The sequence below is a fragment of the Rhinopithecus bieti genome, unplaced genomic scaffold (genome assembly GCF_001698545.2).
Source record: "Rhinopithecus bieti isolate Rb0 unplaced genomic scaffold, ASM169854v2 scaffold_18624, whole genome shotgun sequence".
NCBI classification, from domain to species: Eukaryota; Metazoa; Chordata; class Mammalia; order Primates; family Cercopithecidae; genus Rhinopithecus; species Rhinopithecus bieti.
In genome coordinates, this window is record NW_016809607.1 from 2,738,817 (window position 1) to 2,746,035 (window position 7,219).

Genomic DNA, 7,219 nt, shown 5'->3' on the forward strand with positions numbered 1-7,219 from the left:
GCTAAATGCTGGCACTCTGCCTGTCTCAGACTTTCTCAAGCTGCTCACAATACTGCTGCTGCCTCTGTGGGCCCATCAAAGGATGTCTAGGAGTCTGTTCATTTCAAACAAATCACAATATCCATACTTCATGCTATCATCTCATGTGATAAAGTCTAATGTCTTTAGTTCCTCTGTAACGTATACTTTTTCTTCAGTTTCTTTGATTTTCCATTATTTTCACTACAATAGTAGATAATTTTGTGGCCTGTTTTTACCCAAAAACTGTATGAAAAGATTATATCAAAACTAATGGCCAACTAAAATGAGATACCAGTTCACACCCTCAGAATACTTAAAATTAAAAAGACTGACAATACCAAGTGTTGGCAAAGATGTGGAGCCATTGGAACTCTCATCCATGACTGGTAGAAATGTGAATTGGTTCAGCTACTTTGAAAAATAGTTTGGCAGTTTTCTACAAAGTTAAGTATGTACTTTTCATATGATCCAACAATCCTTCTCCTTGGTATTTACTCCCAAAAAATGAAAACATATGCCCACAACAAAGACTGTGTCAAAATGTATAGATCAACTTTATTCAGAATAACCCAAAGCTAGAATCACTCCACTGTTCAACAGTAGGTGAGTCAATGAGTAAACAAATTATGGTATATCCATACAATAGAATCCTACTTGGTAATATGAAGAAGCAAACTACTGATACACACAACATGGGTAAATCTCAAATATATTTTGCTGAACAAAATAAGACAGACACAAAAAAGTACAGATGGTATGATTCCACTTACATGAAATTCTGGTAAAAGTGGAAAAACTAATTTACAGAAAGCAGATCAGTTGCTGCATGGGGCCAGGGTAAGGAGTGTATTGACTGCTAAGGAATACAGGAAAATTTAGGGGAGCAATGGAAATGTTTTATAGCTTGATTGTGGTGTAGTTACATGGATATATATAATTGTCAGACTTAATGGAATTGTATATGAGCACATTTTATTGGGTATGTTATACCTCAGTAAAGCTGATTTTTAAAAAATTAAATGGCCAGACATTAAGAAAGAGAATTCCTAAATCTGTCGAGATGAGCCTGAAATGAATAAACAAAGAGCAATTCACACTTCTATAAGGAGCATATTTTAGCAAAATTTGGGGGAAACAATTAGGTTCAGAGATGTTTATATCGTCAAGCCAGTAATCCCACTTCCAGAAACACATCTTAAGAACATTATGCGATCATTAAAAAAAGACATATGTAGGAAAATGTTAACTTTGGTAGCAAAAATAAACATTATTTACAGTAGCAGGAGTAAAAATTTACAAAGGAATCATCCCAATGCCCAACAATAGGAAAATGATTATGAAAATTTTAGCACAACTCAATAAAAGATTATTCAATGATTAAAAACATTGAAGATCATGTAGCGGTGTGAAAAATGACCATCATATAATGTTAAAGAATACAAAATTGTGTCTGTACAATACATATCTCAGATATTTTGTTCACATATGACATGAATTAAAGGGAAACATAGAAAAATAGTTATACTTGTAGAAGTAGAAAGAGAAGCCGTTTACTTTCTTCTGTTAACGTTATCATATTATTCTTAGAACAAATAATGAATAAATGTTAGATGACCCAAAAGTGCATTTTTTGTGTCCTAACATCATCATAAGCTACTCTATGGGCTGCATGCTGCTTAGATACCTGGGAAAGGGACAAATCAATGTGCCCAGTGGAGTTAAGGGGACAGTATTCATCTGTAAACAAGAATGAACATAAGCCATGCTTTTCTCTTGACAAACTTGAAGTCCGTATTTATCTCGCTCAAGCTTTTTGTTTCTTTCATTTTCACCTCTGTTGTTTATGATTTAATGGCAATTGCATTAGGTTTTTTAGCTGCATAACAAATTATATCAAATTTACCTGCTTAAAACAACACATACTTATTATCTCAGAGTTTCCATAAGTTAGAAGTCCAGGCATGGCTTAGCTGGTCCTCTGCTCAGAGTCATGCAAGGTGGCAATCTAGATGTAGACCATACTGCGTTTCCCCAAGCTCTCATAGCTGTTGGCGGAATTAATATTTTTTTGATTATAGGACTGATTGTTATACAAGGCTGCTCTCAGCAACTAGAGGCTCCATCAGTTCCCAGCAATGTAGCTCTCTCACAGGCCCTCTCACAACACTGCAGTCAACTTCCTTAATGCTAGCAGAAGCATCTGTCTTTTCAGAAAGGGTTCAATCTTTCTTTTAAGGGCTTTCATTTGAATAAATCGGGTCCACCCAAGATAACCTCCCTTTGAATCAACTGACTTGGGTCCTTAATTACACCTGCAAAATTTGAATGAATTTTATTTAAATAAAGTGGACCCACCCAAGATAATCTCCCATAGTCAACTGATTTGGGTACATAATTACATTTGCAAAATTTTGTAATCATGAGAGTGGCCTCCATCATAATCATAGGTCCTGTTTATACTCCAGGGGAGGGGATTATACAGGGTGTAGGCGCCAGCAGGCGAAAATCTTGGGTTTCATCTTAGAATTCTGCCTGCCACTGTAATTGATATTTATTATATTTACTTACTTATATTATTAGTTTATATTTACATATTACATATATTTGCTATGGTAAAAAGAGGATTCCCACAGAGATTGAACCTAATTGTATGTGTCCACTACAATTTCTAAAGGTATTGCCTGAAACAGACACACACAACACACACACACACACACACACACACACACAAACCAATAATAAAGGAAAATGATGTCCTTGCAAGGCTGTCATCCCTATAAGCAGAGAAGCCACTCACCTTCATATGTAAACATAACTGGCCTCCAGGGAACTCACCGTTTCCTTCATTTAAGTGATTTATTATTAGGTTAAGATAAGGATAATTAATATGAGCAGGAATTCCTCCAGTTCCTTTTCCATGTTAGTGACAGACATCACTAGTAGATCACAGCATTTCTTTACGCTGTGTCCAGACACAGCTTCAGAATTCTCAGCACAGCTCTTCAGAATCCACAAAAATAAGTAGCAGTTGACACATGAGATTAAGTCTACTTACTATCCCTGGTTTAAAATACTGTTTTCAGAAAGTGCCAATTAAACAACAAATTTGAATGCCAGCTATCAGTAAGGCATTTCAAAGAACTTACACCCAAATTCAGAAAAAAATAAAAATATTCATAACGTATTTCATTTTGTTTTCATTCAGATTAGCACTCACTGAGGTTCTTAAAGAAAAATATATATTCCCTACCATTTAGATCACTAACTTAATTGACAAAAAAAAAAAAAGTGGGAAAAGTTGCATTGTGCTTCTGAAAGCATATTTGAGAAGAGCAATGGAAAGACAGCTTTCTTATTTCTTATCGTTTTCCTCCATAGGGCACTTCAGAATTTCCAGAGTGAATTCATGGTATGATATCACTTAATTCTTGAAATAATGTTGCAATACAGGCATTATTATAATCTTCCCTTTAAGTTGGAGAGGTCAATATAGGTCAATTGAGATCATATAGGTGACCACATCACTTGCCGAAAATGAGAGTATTCTCTGCAGATAGAACCAGAATCAGTTTATTGTAGTTAAAACCATATTTACTGTCTGCCAAAGAATCAGCCTTGAGAAAGGGCTTTAACAGAATTATTCAGGCTACAAGTAACACCAACTCAAGCTGTGTTAAATAATAAAGTATCTCACATAACAGGAAGTCCAGGCTGTTGTGTCAGTTACGTTAACAAGGACTCAGGTTCTTTCTGTCCATCTGTCCTGCTGTCCTCAGCAACCACTTCTTCCTAAAACTAGTTTCCTTTTCCCACTCCCCATGGCCTCCATACAGAAGCCTCCTACTCTCCCCAAACCCTCTCTGATTCATGCCTAACTGCTATCTGTGCACCTACCCTGAATCATTTTCTGCCTCTTCCTTATCCTCTCCATTTGACTACCCCTTTTATCTTTAATGAGTTCTCACTCTTTCCAGTAGAAACATGATTTAGTATTTTTCTCCTCCTGCTCGGATAAGCAATTTCCATTTACAGGAATCAAAACATTATTTATTCTCAGCTACTGAGATGAGCAATATGCTCATGTATTTACATTCAGGTGCTAGAGCTATTCAAACTATCCAAGTACCTACAGAATAAGCTTTTCAAAACTTAAGCACAGTTTCCAAAAACATAGAAACAAATTTTCCAAAGTCCACTTTTTCTTTTTTTACAATCTTTGCTAAATCTGGTTTTGAACATGTATCTAATAATAATTCCTTAGATGTATATAGTAACAGTCGAACCTTTTCAAACCACATAAAATAACTGATTTGAGCCTTACAACAATTCTACAGGGCTGGAAAAGTGTGTGCTCTGACCCCATTTGTATCTGAAGCATTTCTTTCCTCTTACAGAGGCATGAGGGTGATAAGCGGAACGTCATAGACTCCTCTGCAAATTATTGCAACATGCATTGAAAAGCTTACATTTGCCAGGCACGATTAATTCAGTGATTACATTGAAGAACACAGAGTGGTAATATGCATTGTAGAGGATGCTATAATATACATCTTTATTAACACATATTAATTAATAATATATTCATATCTATTTGTGATTAATATATTAGCTATTATATATTATATAATCAATAAGAAGTAGGTATGTATTTCACAATACTTAAAGAGATTTGTAATTTATGATGCACTTTCACATCTGCTCTCCCATGGTAGAGGCTGCCATGCTTGCTTTGTTCCCTGTGACCCTGCTAACAGCCAGCCCTGGTTAGATTCAGAGCCCCAGAGCCCACCAAATACTTTGGCAAGAGGAATAAATACCCTCAGCTGTGTACCACACTAGGTGACACCCCACCAACTGATGACAATACCATGAGACATACAGTGAGAGGACTCACTGGTTAAAAATGAAGAGAGAGCAGATAGAAAATGAAAAGGGAGAGGCTGAGCCGCGGAAATGTGCAACCAGTAGAGCTGCCACGTTATCCTGGAAGATGTTCCAGTCTTCGCTGACACCTGACTCTCCAAACCTGAGGCAGCTTCTCGACTTCCTTACTTTCTCGTGGATCCTTAGAAACGCCCCACCATCTGAAGTCCCAGAATTTGTTGTTCCTTGAAACTTGAAAAAGCCAACACACTGATTTCATGAAGTGAAATGTCACTAAACATTCTCTGGATTAATCAACAAAATCAAATCTTTTTTCCCTTCTAAATGAAAAGACAAAGGAAAATAATAAAGATCGAATATTTTAGTATTAGGAGGAAATCATTTTATTTTCCTGAACAGAATTATGTTTTCAATTACCAAAGGGTTGAAAATCTTCAGACTAGAAAAGAAAAGTACTTTCAGTTTTCCCTCTTTCCCACCCTAATTAAATAAAATATATGTGCAAGGGACAGAGTATCACAATATTTGCCATAAATGAACCAAGCACACAATATCTTTGCAATTTAACAGATTGTTCAGTTCCATTTAGGTCACATTGGACTTTCATTTAAAATGCATCATGTTTTATTTATTATTTATAATTATACCACTAAATGCTGCTAAATGTACTGAGTCTAGATGGTGCTTGTAGCATGCAAGGGTTTGGGCCCAAAAACTAAGGTCACATAGACCTGGAAAGTGAGGCTTAATATCCACTGGCTTACAGAGTGAATGTTACTTTTCCAACACTATCCACCCTCTGAAACTGTGTTAGGATGACAGAGTTAACTCCATTTTGTGAAACCATGTTTGAGGTTAAAGTCACCTTTAACAGTTTGCTGCCCCAGCAGGGGAATAAATAAATATAAGTAAATAAGAAATAGGCATTTTGTAGCTAAAAAAAAAAAAAAAAAATACACATCCCTCGTGTATGTTTTTCTTCTAGTGAGTTGTATGTGTATTTGAAATGGGTAAAAAATGAATCAGGAAGCAATGATTCTTGCTTTAAAGGAAGAAAAACATCACTTCTTATTGAGCCAATTTCCAACAGATAATTAATCTATATATGTTGTTGCCACTTAGTAGTTTGACCCCAGGACAGCAGGCAGAGTCAATCTCTCTGTCTCTCTCTCTCTCTCTCTCTCTCTCTCTCTCTCTCTCTCTCTCTCTCTCACACACACACACACACACACACACACACCCCTCACACAAAACTCTCTCTCTGTGTCACATACACCTGCATGTACTAAGGTCCAAAGTGTCATTAGTAGTAAATACAGTCTCTGTTTAAAGATGATAACTCAGTTATTCCAAGATAGGAAGCTCTTTTACCCTTGACACCTGCATAAAAGTGCCAGGTATTTAAAACAAGTTGCCTGGTATTTATTTCCAAATACCAACAGTATTACTGCTGCAGCTAGATAAATACCACATGACATGAGGGATAACAAACATTCTGCCATGGCCCTAGATAGATCTGAGTTTACAAAGATTAAGGCAGACAACACTGAGAAACTCAGGGCAACCAAAGAAACTAAAAATATGACTTTCTCTCAATGGTGTGAAAAGCTATGGGAAATTAAAAAAATAAGCTTCATAGAAAGCTTTGTAAAAATAACCTGGAGAAAACACAAATATGAATATCAGCAATAAATTAAACATACCTGGAAGTGGGTGTTGACTCAGACAATGCAAAATTTTGAAACTGGGACTTGAGACCAGTCCTTAGAAGGATATGAAATTGGCAGCAACAGGAATGGGCACATCACTCACAAACTTTGAAAAGTTAAAAATACTCTCCTCAAGTAAAGTGATTTTCATTAAAGTTCAAAAAGCAGGACTTAAAGTTTCTCTTCTCACGCAGTTCTCAAGAGCACTCTTCAGCTTTCACTTCCTTCTTGCCCAAAGGCAAAGATGACATAGCTGTGTCTTTATGAATTTTCATCCACTCTTATAAGAAAACTGAGACACACCAACACTTTCAAAACATTTAAAGATAGTTCTATTTTTGAATTTGTGTGACCAGGAAATCCAAAATAATACATTGACTCAAAGTCTTGCAATGTTTTGATTCATATCCAAGATCTACACAAAGAACGGCTTTCATTCTTTGAACAAATAATTTCTGAATGTCTACCATATGCCAGGCTCAGCACTGGGCACTGGAAACTTAACAATGGTATAAGAGGCTTTCAGTAAGTATTTTTTTTTTCACTCATTTGAACCAAAATTAGGATGAAATGGGGCAAAAGATGTGAGTTAGTAATTGTTCATT